Below are 20,118 nucleotides of genomic sequence, written 5' to 3' on the forward strand. Positions count from 1 at the left end.
GTCATGAGCGGCGTATGCGTACGCCAGAGCGGATTGCGTAGTGGCCATACCTCGGGAATATCCCTCAGTATCCCTCATGTCTTTTGCTTCTTCCCCACCCTCCCCTCTTTAACCCCTCCCCCCTTCCACACACACACACTCACACACACACGCACACACACACACACACACAAGGCCCACCGCTACCTGACCTTGGCGCTTGTACCCTCATTGGTCCTCTCATCACCCCCTCCCTGCCCCCTCTCCCCTCTCCCCTCCTCACCTTCCCTTCTCATTGTTTTGAGAGAGAGAGAGAGAGAGAGAGAGAGAGAGAGAGAGAGAGAGAGAGAGAGAGAGAGAGAGAGAGAGAGAGAGATCTACGGCCACGAAGCCGTGGAACGTGAGCGGCGGTGGTGGGTGGTAAGGTACTGCGGTCGCACGGGGCGAAACCCCCCACATGTAGGGTGGCATGACGCGGCAGGATCATGGCGGTGGGTGGCACAGGACGTGTTAGGGATGGTAGATATGGTCCTGGTCGACGTGGCTGACGAGTGGTGCGCCTTGGTAGACAGGGCAGGGATACCGCTGGGGGGTGGGATATGGTCGTTTAGAGAATGGTACTGTGGCTGTCCGGTACCATTGGCTGGTACGATGGTACACACACACACACACACACACACACACACACACCTTCCTTCCCACCCACCTACGGTCTCCTTCCTCACACACACACACACACACACACACTCACACGCACACACACACACACACACACACACACACACGCACGACACGCACTTTATCTCTCTTATCCGAGAAGGTATTGTATTCCCTGTACGGTGAACAACCTTGAGAATCATGAGGCAGCCACGTTGCTTTCAACTTCCTACACCTGTCAACATGGGAGCTGCTCTCGTCCAGCGACCCTTCCTCCATGGCTTTGTAAGCGGTCATTCTTGGTGATTTACCGACAACGCTCGTTATCACCGTATCGGTAGTTCACACACCGTTTCCCATGGCTTAGCCAATAACAGGTGCGACTCTTCTCTTCCTCTTCTTTTTTCTTCTTCCTCCTCCTCTTCCTCCTCCTCCTCCTCCTCTTCCTTAGGGCCAGTACAGATCCTTCATCTAACCTGTTTTTAAAGCGGTGGCTTTAGTGGGCTCGCTCGGGATTCCCTCTGTTTGATTTCACGGCTTTTATGTGTGTGTTTGTGTGTGTGTGTGTGTGTGTGTGTTTGTGTGTGTGTGTGTGTGTGTGTGTGTGTGTGTGTGTGTGTGGCGTAACCCACTTGTACCGCGCTGGGAGGGGGAATGTTGTTGTACTCATGGGGCTCCAGCTTCTGAACATTCTCCTCCAACGTACAAGAACTTCATACATCTCTGGGCGCTGTCTGCGTCAGCCACGCCCTCGACCAGTTTCTCCCATTCGTCTATTACTCTCACGATATCAAGTGTTTTCTAACGTTTATCGAAATGAGGATTTTTCCTCTTAAGGCTTGATCCTCAGTTCTTGACGCTTCCTCGCTAGCGCGGAGACTTGAGACTTGAGACTTGAGTTTGGGAACGGACTTTACTCGCTCACCATATTCCACCATTGGCGTAGTGTTCCTCCCCCACCACCACCACCCTCAACCCCAACCCAGAGAATACCTAGGTCTTTCTCCCTCCCTGCCTCTCCCCCTCTTTCTTTCTCATTTTCAGCACCTTCGCTCCGCCTCACCTCCACGCCTGACACTCCCGTTCCTCCCCCATCCCCCCCCACATCATTACCCCTGTCTTCGTATTAGCCTCTGCTCCTTCACCTCCCTCCCCCTCCCTCCTCTTCCCCCCTGTTCCTCTGGGTGTATATATATACGTCAGGGCATGGATTACGAGTGCCATAAGACGTCAGAACTTCGCTTCGGCACATTAGAGCGACCTCAGACTTCCGCTTCCTCTCAAGACAACATGAAGGTGGTAAGATCGCTCAATGTTTGTTGCTTCTCTGTGCTTACGAGCCAAGACAACTATGGGGAAGTTGACTTTAACCCGCACAAGTGTCCATTTACAGAACTTCCCTGTAATAATTCCCATGATATTCCCCTGTGTATATGGTGGAGTGGTAAAGTTAGTGGAAGCTCGTGTGGAGACAAGTTTGTAGAATTGTTCCGAAGTGATGAAGTTGTGGTCGTTCTTTCAGTCATCATCTTGTATTTCATGCTTCCTGAAAATGAAAACTTTCTGGCCTTGTTTACTTCCAGCCAGACCTCAGCGTTTGGCCACACGTTTGCACAACAGTATGTTTTCCAACCCCATTTCTTTCAGATCCTTTGTTTACACTCGTATCTTTCATGGGCTATGTCCTGTGTCCTCTTCCCTATAGTTAGTTATAGTCTGTCAAACCTTCTGCTGTACACTCCAGTTGTACACTCTGTTGTGATGGTGGGTGGGGAAGAGCCTTCTGCTGTACACTTCAGTCTCCGTCTGTTGTGATGATGGGTGGGGAAGAGCCTTCTGCTGTACACTCCAGTCTTCATCTGTTGTGATGGTGGGTGGGGAAGAGCCTTCTGCTGTACACTTCAGTCTCCATCTGTTGTGATGGTGGGTGGGGAAGAGCCTTCTGCTGTACACTTCAGTCTCCATCTGTTGTGATGGTGGGTGGGGAAGAGCCTTCTGCTGTACACTTCAGTCTCCATCTGTTGTGATGGTGGGTGGGGAAGAGCCATCTGCTCATGAAAATTAGTTTACTTAAGATATACTGTTACCGACCTCCAGTAGATAACCTCTTCCCCCATATACTCCACAACTGTCGAATCCCTGATCCGTCCGTCACCAGTACAGACAGTCAAAGATACAGTCAGCGTTCAAGCGACAATGTCCCGCCGTTTCGCAGCTCCTGTCAGCCGAGCGTCCTTGACGTCAAGACTCGGTTACATCCAACTTGATGATCCTGTCTACTGACGAATGTTCCTCTGTCCTAAGCTGTCTACTGACGAATGTTCCTCTGTCCTAAGCTGTCTACTGACGAATGTTCCTCTGTCCTAAGCTGCCTACTGACGAATGTTCCTCTGTCCTAAGCTGTCTATTGACGAATGTTCCTCTGTCCTAAGCTGTCTACTGACGAATGTTCCTCTGTCCTAAGCTGTCTACTGACGAATGTTCCTCTGTCCTAAGCTGTCTACTGACGAATGTTCCTCTGTCCTAAGCTGTCTATTGACGAATGTCCCTCTCTCTCTCTCTCTCTCTCTCTCTCTCTCTCTCTCTCTCTCTCTCTCTCTCTCTCTCTCTCTCTCTCTCTCTCTCTCTCTCTCTCTCTCTCTCTCTCTTCATACCGTGCCTTACACCAAAAGTCTTCTTTGCAGACACTGTTGGCAGCGATGCTCTGCGTCCTCCTTGGGCTGAGTGCGGCCTTGCCCGCTGCGGAGCCGGTCCCGGCGGCCGGACGCTTCGGAGCCTTCCCGCACTACCACCACTTCGGTCACACTCACTCCTTCGTCCCCACGCGTCATGGTGTTCGCGAATTCGTGTCCCGAGGCCATATTTTCCCTCGTCACCACCACCACCACCACCACGGTCACCACTAGACTAGCTCTGGGCATAAAAAGGAGACAGCTTCCCTTCAGCACTCGAGGTGTCAGCGTTCCTCAGCCAGCAGCCAGTACAAGGAGGCCTGCACACCCCAGCGACGACTTCCACCAGCAACCAAGCAGATCACACCAGGAAATCGAGATAGCTTGAATAAACAAAATGAATTAGACAAAAAAATTTCGTAGTGAATAAGAGCTTCAAATCCCTCTCTCTCTCTCTCTCTCTCTCTCTCTCTCTCTCTCTCTCTCTCTCTCTCTCTCTCTCTCTCTGCTCAAAGTTATAAACATGTAAGTTTTCTTATATAATTCCCGAACTTTAATAAAGAGGAGAAAAAACGACTTTAAGTGTTTAACTCGACCATTCCTAGAATAGTATGGAGAATATCTTAATCAGGAATTCATCAGAAGGTTCTGTAGGCTGTTTATGGAGTACCCTGTAAAAATTGTAATGTTTTATGTTGGGCAGGCTGGTACGGATCTTTCTGTAAGACTTAAGCAAAATAGATGTAGCATAAGAACTGGACAAGAGTCAAATGCCTTGTTTAATCATGCAAAAAAATTATGATCATTGTACTGATTGGAGTAATGCCATCTCAGTTATTAACTCTTGTAACTCTTGCACACGAGGAATATCATTGAATCTTCTATTATCAAATACACAAAGAATTGTAACATAAATATCAGTGAAGGTCTTTACAAATTGAATGGCTATATTGTTGATAGAATTTGTAAACTATTCCCTTTCTTGTCCAAATAACAAATTTCATGATACGCATGTTGCCAGACTTGAACGCACCTGACCTCCGTTAGGGTAGTCACTTGTTTACCCAATGGCGTCCTATCTACGTCTCTTCTTAGTTATCACGTGACTGTTACATTTTCTTTTCGTGTATCTCTCCTGATAATGTGATCATCACACGAAAGTGTACTTGGGAACTTACCGTGTTTCATTTCCCCGTGGATTGGAAGGATATATATATATATATATATATATATATATATATATATATATATATATATATATATATATATATATATATATATATATATATATTTTTTTTTTTTTTTTTTTTTTATACCTTGTCGCTGTCTCCCGCGTCTGCGAGGTAGCGCAAGGAAACAGACGAAAGAAATGGCCCAACCCCCCCCCCCCCATACACATGTACATACACACGTCCACACACGCAAATATACATACCTACACAGCTTTCCATGGTTTACCCCGGACGCTTCACATGCCTTGATTCAATCCACTGACAGCACGTCAACCCCTGTATACCACATCGTTCCAATTCACTCTATTTCTTGCCCTCCTTTCACCCTCCTGCATGTTCAGGCCCCGATCACACAAAATCCTTTTCACTCCATCTTTCCACCTCCAATTTGGTCTCCCTCTTCTCCTCGTTCCCTCCACCTCCGACACATATATCCTCTTGGTCAATCTTTCCTCACTCATTCTCTCCATGTGCCCAAACCATTTCAAAACACCCTCTTCTGCTCTCTCAACCACGCTCTTTTTATTTCCACACATCTCTCTTACCCTTACGTTACTTACTCGATCAAACCACCTCACACCACACATTGTCCTCAAACATCTCATTTCCAGCACATCCATCCTCCTGCGCACAACTCTATCCATAGCCCACGCCTCGCAACCATACAACATTGTTGGAACCACTATTCCTTCAAACATACCCATTTTTGCTTTCCGGGATAATGTTCTCGACTTCCACACATTCTTCAAGGCTCCCAAAATTTTCGCCCCCTCCCCCACCCTATGATCCACTTCCGCTTCCATGGTTCCATCCGCTGACAGATCCACTCCCAGATATCTAAAACACTTCACTTCCTCCAGTTTTTCTCCATTCAAACTCACCTCCCAATTGACTTGACCCTCAACCCTACTGTACCTAATAACCTTGCTCTTATTCACATTTACTCTTAACTTTCTTCTTCCACACACTTTACCAAACTCCGTCACCAGCTTCTGCAGTTTCTCACATGAATCCGCCACCAGCGCTGTATCATCAGCGAACAACAACTGACTCACTTCCCAAGCTCTCTCATCCCCAACAGACTTCATACTTGCCCCTCTTTCCAAAACTCTTGCATTTACCTCCCTAACAACCCCATCCATAAACAAATTAAACAACCATGGAGACATCACACACCCCTGCCGCAAACCTACATTCACTGAGAACCAATCACTTTCCTCTCTTCCTACACGTACACATGCCTTACATCCTCGATAAAAACTTTTCACTGCTTCTAACAACTTGCCTCCCACACCATATATTCTTAATACCTTCCACAGAGCATCTCTATCAACTCTATCATATGCCTTCTCCAGATCCATAAATGCTACATACAAATCCATTTGCTTTTCTAAGTATTTCTCACATACATTCTTCAAAGCAAACACCTGATCCACACATCCTCTACCACTTCTGAAACCACACTGCTCTTCCCCAGTCTGATGCTCTGTACATGCCTTCACCCTCTCAATCAATACCCTTCCATATAATTTACCAGGAATACTCAACAAACTTATACCTCTGTAATTTGAGCACTCACTCCTATCCCCTTTGCCTTTGTACAATGGCACTATGCACGCATTCCGCCAATCCTCAGGCACCTCACCATGAGTCATACATACATTAAATAACCTTACCAACCAGTCAACAATACAGTCACCCCCTTTTTTAACAAATTCCACTGCAATACCATCCAAACCTGCTGCCTTGCCGGCTTTCATCTTCCGCAAAGCTTTTACTACCTCTTCTCTGTTTACCAAATCATTTTCCCTAACCCTCTCACTTTGCACACCACCTCGACCCAAACACCCTATATCTGCCACTCTGTCATCAGACACATTCAACAAACCTTCAAAATACTCATTCCATCTCCTTCTCACATCACCACTACTTGTTATCACCTCCCCATTTACGCCCTTCACTGAAGTTCCCATTTGCTCCCTTGTCTTACGCACCCTATTTACCTCCTTCCAGAACATCTTTTTATTCTCCCTAAAATTTACTGATAGTCTCTCACCCCAACTCTCATTTGCCCTTTTTTTCACCTCTTGCACCTTTCTCTTGACCTCCTGTCTCTTTCTTTTATACTTCTCCCACTCAATTGCATTTTTTCCCTGCAAAAATCGTCCAAATGCCTCTCTCTTCTCTTTCACTAATACTCTTACTTCTTCATCCCACCACTCACTACCCTTTCTAAACAGCCCACCTCCCACTCTTCTCATGCCACAAGCATCTTTTGCGCAATCCATCACTGATTCCCTAAATACATCCCATTCCTCCCCCACTCCCCTTACTTCCATTTTTCTCACTTTTTTCCATTCTGTACACAGTCTCTCCAGATACTTCTTCACACAGGTCTCCTTCCCAAGCTCACTTACTCTCACCACCTTCTTCACCCCAACATTCACTCTTCTTTTCTGAAAACCCATACTAATCTTCACCTTAGCCTCCACAAGATAATGATCAGACATCCCTCCAGTTGCACCTCTCAGCACATTGACATCCAAAAGTCTCTCTTTCGCACGCCTGTCAATTAACACGTAATCCAATAACGCTCTCTGGCCATCTCTCCTACTTACATAAGTATACTTATGTATATCTCGCTTTTTAAACCAGGTATTCCCAATCATCAGTCCTTTTTCAGCACATAAATCTACAAGCTCTTCACCATTTCCATTTACAACACTGAACACCCCATGCATACCAATTATTCCCTCAACTGCCACATTACTCACCTTTGCATTCAAATCACCCATCACTATAACCCGGTCTCGTGCATCAAAACCGCTAACACACTCATTTAGCTGCTCCCAAAACACTTGCCTCTCATGATCTTTCTTCTCATGCCCAGGTGCATATGCACCAATAATCACCCACCTCTCTCCATCAACATATATCTTATCCCTGGGGAGGGGATAGGGGAGAAAGAATACTTCCCACGTATTCCCTGCGTGTCGTAGAAGGCGACGAAAAGGGGAGGGAGCGGGTGGCTGGAAATCCTCCCCTCCCTTTTTTTTTTTGATTTTCCAAAAGAAGGAACATAGAAGGGGGCCAGGTGAGGATATTCCCTCAAAGGCGCAGGTCTCTGTTCTTTTTTTTTTCCTAAAGAAGGAACAGAGAAGGGGGCCAGGTGAGGATATTCCCTCAAAGGCCCAGTCCTCTGTTCTTAACGCTACCTCGATAACGCGGGAAATGGCGAATAGTATAAAAGAAAAGAAAGATACACACACACACACACACACACACACACACACACACATATATATATATATATATATATATATATATATATATATATATATATATATAGCAACAAGTCTTTATCACAGGCGTAGTATACGACCCTGACCACGTCGGTGTTGGATTACGACCCACAGGTGTTTGCCTCTGCCATGGACAACTTTGAAGAGATTGAATGTGGTCCAGAATAAATGTTTTTCAGATTACGCCCAGGAGGCCTGATGTACGCACCATGATCACACGAACGTAAGGGGAAGCAGAGCAGGTTTTTACTGTCCGTCTCTCACGGCAAGTACGCGGGGGATGCCTAAAGGGCCGAGGAATACCAGATATAGACCAGACGTGCCTGGCGACACCCACTCGGGTAGGTCCAACTGACTGCAGGAGACGGCTTACCTCAGGCCCTCACACTCCCACACTCGGGTTGACAAGAGCTTGATGACCAGCTGACGAATGAGACAGCAACTGTGTGTGTGTGTGTGTGTGTGTGTGTGTGTGTGTGTGTGTGTGTGTGTGTGTGTTACCGTACTCCGCCTGCTCAAGGTTTCTTCGAGATTAAAAGTCACCTCTAGCGAGGTTGCATCTTTGACAGTACAGTTCCCCCCCCGTGCCTCCCCCCACCCCCCCCAAAAAAGAAAAAGAAATCGCTTCAAAGGAGTCTGCTTTACTCTGCCACTGAGTGTAGCGCAACCTTGGGCTGCGGAAGCCTTTAGAAAGGTCTTAGATAACACCAGGACATGTTTTACTGAAATTAGCTCTGAGGAACTTGTGAATACATGAATTATATACACATGAATATATACACAGAACTATTGTCTTCCCCTCGCGTCCTCTTTATATGGGGCTCCAGCAGCGCTCAGAAAGCAAGCCACGTCCACCTGTCGGTAATTATCATACAACGTAGTAATGTGTGTGCTTCTGCCTGGAGCAAGTGGATATTGAATGTTCGGTGTCTTCGTCGTGGTGGTAATTTCATTGTAAGCACGATGGGTCTTGGGTTACGTTGAGATGGTGTATGTAGCGTTATGGGGGATGGATGCTGTGTCCACTCCAACACACAAGGGGAGGAAAGTGTGACTCGTGTATGTCTGGGGAGTGTGGTTTCAATTGGCTGTATATGTCCGGTGCAGGGGTTCTTGAAGGCCGGGTTGGGAGGGTGGTTGCTCAGGTGTTTGCCCGATCATTTCTGTGTGTGTGTGTGTGTGTGTGTGTGTGTGTGTGTGTGTGTGTGTGTGTGTGTGTGGTTTTGTCATTGTTGTGTTTGATAGAGGCTTGACGGTGGGGGGGAGAGGAGGTGAGGGAGGGAGGGAGGGGAGGGTGATCTGTGAGTAAAGGTTGCTGTGGTGTAAGGTAGAGGTAAGCTTTGGACTTCCACCTGGGGTGGGGTGGAGTTGGTGGTTAGCGATAAGAGTGGTTTGGGTGGGAGGGGGAAGGTTTCCGCTACAAGGAAGTGTGTGCCGAGCCTGCTGCTGAGGTAGGAGTGTCCTGGAGGGATGTTTCGTTCCACTGTGCTATAGGTGTTCAGTGTTGGTGATTGCTGGGCAGCCAGTGATTGTTCTGGGTGCTCTGTTCTGTGTGGTTAGCAGCTCACCCATGGTTGATTAGGAGACGATTCACCGAACAGGTGGGTGGGGTAGTTCTTAAGGGTGGAATTCAGACAGCAACACACCCCTGGGTCCTTTCGAATCTCTTTGTGACAGTGCGAGATAACAGACACTCACAGGATTGTGTGGTACGAGGTAGAAGGCGTTGTAGATCGTATATTTATTTTTTCTTGTCCAGGTCTGGTACTCGGTGGTGTTCTGAGGAAATTCAGCTCGTGTTGCCTTTGTGTCGGTGTCCCTATGTGGGGAGCGAATTTCACGTGTATGTATTCATGTGAGGCCCGAGATTAGTTGGTGTTTTGTTCACTAGGGGGTGATTATAGAAGATGACTGGAGCGCATGGGGTGGATTCTCGCTTCCCTCTAGCTGAAAGGATGACTAAAGAGTCTTGTGGCGACGCGGTCCATCTGTCTGTTGAGGTCAGCCATTATTCCGGTTATGTAACGTAGCGCCGTGTGTTCGCTGTTGCTCCCGTGGTGTAAAGGGCATTGCGATGCGGTTGACAGGTCGTCTGCGTACAAGAGGACCTCCATGTTGAGGTCAGTTGAAGGTTAGGTTGGAAGTGATGGAAGGGGATTGGGAAGCTCCATTTGTATCGCTTACTGTTGCAGAGGGGAGAGGAGCCATCGTGTGCGACTCTGCCATGGACTCGGCCAACCCGCTATATTTGTCATCGTTGCTGGAGGGTGGTGTCGTGGGGGGGAGGTAGGGGTGGAGGAGGGGGGGGCAGTAGTGCCAAACGCTTCGTTGATGTCTATGGCTACTTGTATTATGGAGGAGGGGGGGGGGTTATGGTCGGTCGAAGCCATCAAGGATGTGTTGCGTGAGGTGTGTGAGTGTGTGTGTGTGTGTGTGTGTGTGTGTGTGTGTGTGTGTATGTGTATCATTTTGAAATGTTTCGTCTTAGATATCCTGGATTGATTCTCTCACATCTGGCCACCTCCGTCGCGGCCTAACTCTCCCTTTCGTACCTTTAACTAAATCAAGCAAAACAATTTTTCTTTTTTTTTTTCAGCCTCTGAAAATGTCTTCATCAGATCTTCGTTATGTTGTGCGGCAGTTTCTCCAGGTAGAGGGAATTCAAACACTGTCTATCACCTGCACTTATTTTCATTTCATTTACAGTTCAAGATTTTGATACAGCAATATTTACGTGCAAGACGTTTACAATTTTGATTAGAGAGAGAGAGAGAGAGAGAGAGAGAGAGAGAGAGAGAGAGAGAGAGAGAGAGAGAGAGAGAGAGAGAGAGAGAGAGATTTGAAGCTCTGATTCACTACGAAATCTTTTTTTTTTTGTCTAATTCATTTTGTTTATTCAAGCCATCTCGATTTCCTGGTGTGATCTGCTTGGTTGCTGGTGGAAGTCGTCGCTGGGGTGTGCAGGCCTCCTTGTACTGGCTGAAGAACGCTCACACCTCGAGTGCTGCAGGGAAGCCGTCTCCTTTATGCCCAGAGCTAGTCTAGTAGTGGTGATAGTGGGGACGACGGCGAATATGGCCTCGGGACACGAATTCGCGAACACCATGACGCGTGGGGACGAAGCTGTGAGTGTGGCCATGGTGGTGGTAGTGCGGGTAGGTTCCAAAGCGTCCGGCCGCCGGGACCGGCTCCGCAGCGGGCAAGGCCGCACTCAGCCCAAGGAGGACGCAGAGCATCACTGCCAACAGTGTCTGCAAAGAAAACTTTTGGTGTAAGACACGGTATGAAGATAGATAGGTAGATAGATAGATAGATAGATAGATAGAGAGAGAGAGAGAGAGAGAGAGAGAGAGAGAGAGTCAGTGATGGTCAAGGTGTCAGGTCTTGGTCGTCTGCTATAGTTCATGGGAAGGCAGAAGAAGAACACCACCGCCACATGACCCATCTCTCCCAAAGTTCACTAGTTCACGTGCGTCCTGCGTCCTACAATCAACCCCCCCGCCACCCGACTCCCATCCCTCTACCCCAGACGAAGGTAAATGTAAACACCTGAAGGTCTGGCCGACCCAGCAGGAAGACTAAAGATATTTCCTACAGGAGATCTCCATGTTGGCTTTGGCTGTGGTGTGGGTAGAGGGGCAGAATGGTTCATACCGGGAGGCAGAAATAGTATAAAACTGAAGCGATGAAAGATAACGAAATGGGGGAAACATAGCAGTTAACGGCGTGTGAGGGAGGACAGGTGATGGAGGAGCAACGAGAACTGAGTTAAAGGTGAGGGACATTCTGTGGACACGACGTAGCTGACCAACCGACATCAGCCTACTAGGTGTTACTTCCCTCACTCCTAATACAACAACAACAACAACAACAACAACAACAACAGCAACGTCCAGCTTTAGCCTACACATCGCCAGCCTCCCACGGTGGGGCGTCTCTCTTCCACGACAAGAGGCGAGGTTCTCCTCCTCCCCCGGGAGGGCACCACCTGAACGAAGTTCCTGTGAACAGTGGTGAATAGGAGAGAGGTAAGGTTCAAGCGTGAGGCTGGAGCGTGTTGTGAGGGTGATAGTGTCTGCAGCTGGTGGTGGTGGTGTCGGGGAAAGGTCCCAGTGTGAGGCTGGGGAAAAAAAATACGAGGTTTCCTTAAAATCAAAATGTCTTAAAGCACTGGAAAATAACCTTAATGTAATTGGTCCTGGCAGTGAATTGTGCGACTCGTTTTACAAAACCCATTTTGGCCTTTTTCTGGAGCTTCACGAAGTCCTTGTGACAGCAAGATAAGGAGACGTACGACCTCCGAGAGAATGACCTGGTAAGAGTTAATTAAGGACTCTGGTCAGCATATCCCGAAAGGATTCTTGGGGGGTGTCAAACAACCACAGGTTCTGCCTACATCTTTGGTCAATATGATCTCAAGTGAGAGTAGCGGCAGCCACACACGGACGCTGGTAATGTGCCATACTATCTGAGACAGTTTAGGACAAAGGGACACTCATCATTAGACAGCTTAGCAAAGGACACACATCAATAGACAGTTCAGGAGAAAAGAACATTTATCCCTGGACAGCTTAGGACAGAGGAACGTTCGTCAGTAGACAGCTTAGGACAGAGGAACATTCGTCAGTAGACAGCTTAGGACAGAGGAACATTCGTCAGTAGACAGGATCATCAAGTTGGATGTAACCGAGTCTTGACGTCAAGGACGCTCGGCTGACAGGAGCTGCGAAACGGCGGGACATTGTCGCGTGAACGCTGACTGTATCCTTGACTGTCTGTACTGGTGACGGACGGATCAGGGATTCGACAGTTGTGGAGTATATGGGGGAAGAGGATATCTACTGGAGGTCGGTAACAGTATATCTAAAGTAAACTAATTTACATGAGCAGATGGCTCTTCCCCACCCACCATCAAAACAGATGGAGACTGAAGTGTACAGCAGAAGGCTCTTCTCCACCCACCATCACAACAGATGGGGACTGGAGTGTACAGCAGAAGGCTCTTCCCCACCCACCATCACTACAGATGGAGACTGGAGTGTACAGCAGAAGGCTCTTCCCCACCCACCATCACAACAAATGGAGACTGGAGTGTACAGCAGAAGGCTCTTCCCCACCCACCATCACTACAGATGGAGACAGTAGTGTACAGCAGAAGGCTCTTTCTCACCCACCATCACTACAGATGGAGACTGGAGAGTACAGCAGAAGGCTCTTCCCTGCCCACCATCACAACAGATGGAGACTGGAGTGTACAGCAGAAGGCTCTTCCCCACCCATCATCACTACAGATGGAGACTGGAGTGTACAGCAGAAGGCTCTTCCCCGCCCACCATCACAACAGATGGAGACTGGAGTGTACAGCAGAAGGCTTGACAGACTATAACTAACTATAGGGAAGAGGACACAGGACATAGCCCATGAAAGATACGAGTGTAAACAAAGGATCTGAAAGAAATGGGGTTGGAAAACATACTGTTGTGCAAACATGTGGCCAAACGCTGAGGTCTGGCTAGAAGTAAATAAGACCAGAAAGTTTTCATTTTCAGGAAACACGAAATTCAAGATGACTGAAAGAACGACCACAACTTCATCACTTCGGAACAATTCTACAAACTTGTCTCCACACGAGCTTCCACTAACTTTACCACTCCACCATATACACAGGGGAATATCATGGGAATTATTACAGGGAAGTTCTGTAAATAGACACTTGTGCGGGTTAAAGTCAACTTCCCCATAGTTGTCTTGGCTCGTAAACACAGAGAGGCAACAAACATTGAGCGATCTTACCACCTTCATGTTGTCTTGAGAGGGAGCGGAGGTCTGAGGTCGCTCTAATGTGCCGAAGCGAAGTTCTGATTCATATATATACCCAAAGGAGCGGGTGGGTGAGGCACGTTTGGGGGTGGGCGGGATGGTCACGTCACAGGATAGATTGGAAAATTGGGGTGGGTGGGGGGGAGGAGGAGGAGGAGGAGGAGGAGGGGCGTAGGAAACCTGGCGGAACAGGGAAGGAAGAGAAGTCAGAGGGTGGGAAAGGGAGGGAGGGTCGTCGAGGTAGTCCTTCAGGTAGAGAGAGACATGAAGACCTCGAAGTCAAGAACTCCAGCATAAGTTCGTTGTGTCAGGTCCTCCAGCTAAGCTGGGTAACAAGAACAGTTGACTTAACCAAAACCAAGGTCAGTCGCTTCTATGTGTTCCCAAGACCATTAGTTGATTCCAGTTTTTCTCCCTCTCTCTCTTCCCCTCCCCCCTATCCCCCCATTTTTTTTGTCCCCTCAACCCCACCCCTTAGTGATTCCCCCTTCCCCACTTCTCCGTTTTCTGTCTCCCCCAAGTGGGTCCAGCTAACCCATTTCCTCACCCTAATTTTATGGCGAGGTGGACTTTCCAAGGTCCTCCCAGGAATTAGAATTTAAGACGTGTTACACAAGAACGCTGGGACGGCTGGATACGGTACGCAGGAACGCTAGACCAAACATGGTACACAGAAAACTCCAAATGTCAGATCTCACAACTCCTGAGAAGATGTTTCCTTTATTTTGTTGGCTGTATTTGTTCATGGTTTACACAGTGGCTAGGACAGAGCCCCTGACAATGGTTTACACAGTGGCTGAGACAAAGTTCTTGACAGTTTACATAGCTGCTGGGACAAAGCCCTTGACATGCGGAACAATGTCAGTGACATGACTAAGAAAAATTACACTCATGATATCAACTTTTTTCTTCATGTGCTGTCATGATTAACCTTTGGCCTTTACCTTCATGACCACCGCCATCATAAACACATTAAACAGCCATGGGGACGTCCCATATCTTGGCCCCAGACTCACCTTTTCCTCTCTTCCGACTTGCACGCACCTACGCCTTACTCGCGTCCCCACACAACATATATATATATATATATATATATATATATATATATATATATATATATATATATATATATATATGTAGACTAAAAGGGGAGGGAGCGGGTGGCTGGAAATCCTCCCCTCTCGTTTTTTTCTTTTAATTTCTCAAAAGAAGGAACAGAGAAAAGGGCCAGGTGAGGATATTCCCTCAAAGGCCCAGTCCTCTGTTCTTAACGCTACCTCGCTAACGCGGGAAATGGCGAATAGTATGAAAGGAAAAAGAAATTTTATATATATATGTATATATATATATATATATATATATATATATATATATATATATATATATATATATATATATATATATATATTCTTAACACTTTCCTCAGAGCATCTCTATGAACCCTATCGTGTCTTTTCTCCGGATCTATACATGGCACAGACGACGCCCGTCAAAGGGAGTGTCAGACAGTGAGAAGGTGGATACTGGGGTCTGGCCTTCATAATGTACCACCAGTGATGCCAAACACCTCACCACTGACGTAGCAGAGATCAGTCAGAAGCAAAAGAACCAGACACTGGCATTTCCCACCCAAACAAAGATGAAGTATTTGGATGACGGAAAAGGATTGAGAGACCAGACTGTAATCGTGTCTTACAGTGGGAAGGAAGTGGATTACAGGAATCGACTTTTGGAAAAGCAAACTTAGAAGTGGTATACAGAGTCAAACTCTCTCCCCAGAAGTGAGGGATGTAAGCTATGCATACAAGCCAACGTCAGTTTTGTCGTGAAGTATTTGGACAAAATCTTCAGGAAGATATCCCTCACGTTAAGTTTTACCTGAGTTTCTTTATGAATCGGTTTCTTTGGTTGAGAATCCTGCTTGATCTATCAAATTAAGTCAAGGACGCAAAAAAAAAAAAAGAAAAAGATAAGGTACGAAAAGAGCTGGGAAAATATTGACCACAAACTGGACGAGAGATGGACTAGGTGTGTGTGTGTGTGTGTGTGTGTGTGTGTGTGTGTGTGTGTGTGTGTGTTTTGGAGGAAAGGTTGGAGAGTATGTGTGTGTCTGTGTGTGTTGGAGGAAAGGTTGGGGAGTGTGTGTGTGTGTGTGTGTGTGTATGTGTGTGTGTGTGTGTGTGTGTGTGTGTGTGTGTGTGTGTGTGTGTGTGTGTGTGGTAGGAGAGCACAGGTGTCATACTCACCCGTCATGTTGACCACCAGTAGTCGTGGTGTCGTAAACTAGTTCTCCCGTGTTTGGACCTTGTACCACCAGAGGGCAAGGCAGGCGGTCGGGCAGGGGGAAGGCTTGAGAAGGACTTGAGGGAAAGCATGAGACTCGTGCTGACCAGACTGGACTGTGCATTATGTGCTGCTGCCTGCGAGAAATATGACACATGGACGACAGCAATGTAAGGAGCAGGGTTCGAACCCAAACACACACACACACACACACACACACACACACACACACACACACACACACACACACACGGGCCTCCTTGGTGTTTCTGACCATGAGTCAGTGAAGGACTGCCAGGGAACGGGCCATACCCAACCCGTGTGTGTCCATCCTCCCCTCTGGGGGCTGGTCGGGAAATGGGTACCAGGCCTAGGATGTGGCATACATGTGTGTGTGTGTACACACGTAGGAGTAAGGACACGGTACACACACACACACACACACACACACACACACACACACACACACACACACACATACATACACACACACATGGCTCCTCTCATGATACCAGAGAGAGGAGGATGAAGTACACCATAGACACAGTACAGGTGGCACGTTAGTCACACGACCCCTAGAGACGATACGAAGTCGGGCCGGACAAACTTTGGCATCCGAACGTGCGTGTACTGGACATAATGGAGCAGGAAGAATACGGAACACTCCCTCGGTGTTACGGTACGCTCCCTCGGTGTTAAGGTACACTCCCTCGGTGTTAAGGTACACTCCCTCGGTGTTACGGAACATTCCTTCGGTGCTACGGTACACTCCCTCGGTGTTATGGTACTCTCCTTCGGTGTTATGGTACGCTCCCTCGGTGTTAAGGTACACTCCCTCGGTGTTAGGGAACACTCCCTCGGTGTTGCGGAACGCTCCCTCGGTGTTACGGAACACCCCCTCGGTGTACTCTTTCACTGTATAATGAAGAATATGTATATTTTTCGATACATCGCTGAACAGTCCAGGGGAGGTGGCAAATGTCCCCCTCCATATACCAGTTCCACTTCCCCTCCCACCCTTCCCCCTCCCCCCGCCCACGGCAACAGCCTCCACACAAACCATTGGGCGTTCGCAAGTGAACGCCCTGAGGGCAGGGGCGTGGCAGGCAGCGCGCTCTCGCTCTCGGTGGCCTGTCAGCGTTGAAGAGCCAGCATAGTTGATAGGGAGGGAGATCAGCGGCGTTTGAAGAGCTGGCGTGCTGTCAGTCAGTAGGGAAGGTCGGCAGCGTTGAAGAGCCAAGCGTAGCTGAGATGGAGGTCATCAGCGTTGAAAAGCCAGGGTTAGTTTACAGGGAGGTCGGCAGCGTTGAAAAGCCAGGGTTAGTTTACAGGGAGGTCGGCAGCGTTGAAAAGCCAGGGTTAGGTTACAGGGAGGTCATCAGCGTGGAAGGGCCAATGGTAATTAATAACGGGACCAGCAGCGTTGAAGAGCCTAGTGCACGCAGTAAGCAGCGACGCACATCACATCAGCGTAGAACAACCCAGTGCAGTTTGCGTGGGGGTCATCAATAACGTTGACCACCTCTGCCATGGACGGCCATTAAAACCATTGTCGCCCTCAACCTGGGCTCGCTGACGCTGACCCACTCTCATGCTTCTCCTGCTCGCATTCCCTGACACAGACTCTTGTCAGCCTGTGTCACCACGTATATATCTTCCCTCCCTCGCACTGCTGACCCCTTCCGTCTGTCATTGTGTGCTGCTCAGGAGGGACGAGTCTATAGTGGAACTGTCACACCTGCTCGCACGAAGCTGTATTGATAACGCCAGCAGGGACCTGGTGTATAAAGAAATCTTGTGTGTCGTGTATTTATAAATAAATGAGTAAACATGACCATTATGCTAGAGATAATGATAAATGATACCCACACATACAGTATACATTATATATATATATATATATATATATATATATATATATATATATATATATATATATATATATATATATATATATATATTTATTTATTCGTTTATTTATCTAATTTTCCAAAAGAAGGAACAGAGAAGGGAGCTAAGTGAGGATATTCCCTCTGTAGCTCTATCCTCTGTTCTTGACGCTACCTGGCTAACGCGGGAAATGCCGAATATGTATGGGAATGGAATATATGTGTGTGTGTGTGTGTGTGTGTATGTGTGTGTGTGTGTGTGTGTGTGTGTGTGTGATGGTCACGTTCCACGTTGCATGTTACCACCTGCAGGTTAGTCACCCCTGGCCAGGTAGTGCGGGACTGTGGCGCGGTTAAACCCAGGGAAGTTCCCTCATCCTCGGGGCGTACTCCATCACGTCCCAACCAGCCCAGTTCCACCTTCAAGGTTTGACGGCCATTACATCAGACCGGTCTGCTCCTCCTCCTGCTGCTGCTACTGCTACTGCTGCTGCTACTGCTGTTGTTGTTGTTGCTGTTGCTGCTGTCGTTGTTGTTGTTGCTGCTATTGCTGTAGTTGTTGCTGCTGCTGCTGTGGTTGTTATTGTTGCTGCTGCTGCTGTGGTTGTTATTGTTGCTGTTGCTGTTGCTGAAGTAGGATTTTCCATGAAAGGAAAAAAATATAAGAGCCAATTCCACCCATATGTCTTGGAGAGAGAGAGAGAGAGAGAGAGAGAGGTGGGGGTGACCTTCAGACAACAGAGAAAAGGGAAATACATTGATCATTTTACAGGGTCTAGACCTACCCTGGATGAAAGACATCGCTCACGTTGCATTGCCAAACTATCCAACATATGAGTCGTATCTTGAGTGTAACAACTTCCTTCCTAATGACCAGATTCACTTTGTGTGTGTGTGTGTGTGTGTGTGTGTCTGTGTGTTAAGACCCATACGCTCATCATGTTACCCCTGTTCCTTGGCCTTATGTCTAATACTGTGTCTTTATGTATACAACATACCTACGCATCTCAGCTGACGCAAGGTACACATTCATCGACCAGCCCCCTAAAGGATGAAGTGGATCAATGGTGTGCATGAGAGCCGACGGCCCCTCCCGGGATTCGAACCCAATCCCATTAGATCAGTGCGTCGAAACGCTCAACACCTGCTCTGCGAAGGCTCATATCATCACCTGTTTGTGCAGGTGATGGGTTCCGCCTCTTGTCGCTGACTGCTGTTACTCAATTCCTTGGCTTTTCCAGCGGTAGCCACGTTTACCTACCAATAATTTGGCACGTTCCACGAATCCACAGCTCTGCTTACGAATTACCTTCCTCACGTCCGTTCGTGCACTTCGCTTGTTTTGCTTCCATTTGTGGTCCCTCCGTGCACTTCGCTTTGTCTTGCTTCCATTTGTGGTCCCCTCGTGCACTTCGCTTTGTCTTGCTTCCATTTGTGCTGTCACTTCTAAGATTACTATTCAGTGTTGAGAAACCCATTCTATGACACTGTTGTCGTCCTAGGCCTCTCGGGTATGTGTATGTAGTCGTCATGTCTCCCCTGAGTTTTTCTCAGGTGCCAGTGTGGGTAGATTGGTGGGGGTCTGTCCCTCTCTCTCCTCATCTTTTTCGTCGCTCATTCCTGCCAGTTCAACAAGCGTTTTTTTCTCTTTTTTTTTGCGCTCATGTGTCCCCTTTGCACAGCTCTCTGCGACTTGTCCAACCGAGGCCAGGCTGTTACCGCATATACCCCAGCGCCAGGTGAGTATACCTAGTCCGTAGATCGACCTACCCAGAGATCTCACTCACGATCCTTCTCGTACCCTGCGCGAAGTGACAGGATCGAGGTGGTGGTGGTGTCGACTCCTTGAGCCTCCCAGAGGGTTCGACTCCTGAAATTCGCCTCAGTATGTGTGTGTGTGTGTGTGTGTGTGTGTGTGTGTGTGTGTGTGTGTGTGTGTGTGTGTGTGTGGTGGGGCGGCTGTGGGCGGTGTATGGCACCCACAGTCGCTGTGGTTCCTTCTGACATGATGGGGGCCAGGTCTTCGTTCCTCTCCCTCTCTCTTGGCTCCCTGCTTCCGTCATCTGCCGGAGGGTCTTTTGTCTCTTCGTGTTGTTGTCTGGCTGGTTATTTGGGCTGGAGGCCTATCAACTGCCAGGGTCGTTAAGGCCGTCAACGTCAAGTTATATAACCACCGATCGAAGAATCGTGGACACCTTCATCAGGTATTAAAGATGATGATAATACAGACACTTATTATGTATATGGCCAGGCAGGGTTTTTTTTTTTCTTTATTCCCTCTTGT

General features: G+C 47.9%; 1 protein-coding gene and 2 long non-coding RNA genes across 4 annotated transcripts in view; 2 read left to right on the forward strand and 1 right to left on the reverse strand.

Moving 5' to 3' along the window:
• Positions 1-20,118, forward strand: part of LOC139767286 (uncharacterized) — a 398,565-nt gene that overhangs the window by 82,007 nt on the left and 296,440 nt on the right. The window lies entirely within an intron of this gene.
• LOC139767112 (uncharacterized) lies at positions 1,728-3,884 on the forward strand. Its single transcript, XR_011716996.1, has 2 exons — positions 1,728-1,935; positions 3,321-3,884. It is a non-coding gene; the product is annotated as an uncharacterized lncRNA (long non-coding RNA).
• On the reverse strand, positions 10,516-14,052 carry LOC139767105 (uncharacterized). The gene is made up of 2 exons (XR_011716995.1): positions 13,636-14,052; positions 10,516-11,093 (listed from the first exon to the last, which is right to left on the reverse strand). It is a non-coding gene; the product is annotated as an uncharacterized lncRNA (long non-coding RNA).

Source organism: Panulirus ornatus, chromosome 59, assembly GCF_036320965.1.
Source record: "Panulirus ornatus isolate Po-2019 chromosome 59, ASM3632096v1, whole genome shotgun sequence".
In the NCBI taxonomy this organism is placed as follows: domain Eukaryota; kingdom Metazoa; phylum Arthropoda; class Malacostraca; order Decapoda; family Palinuridae; genus Panulirus; species Panulirus ornatus.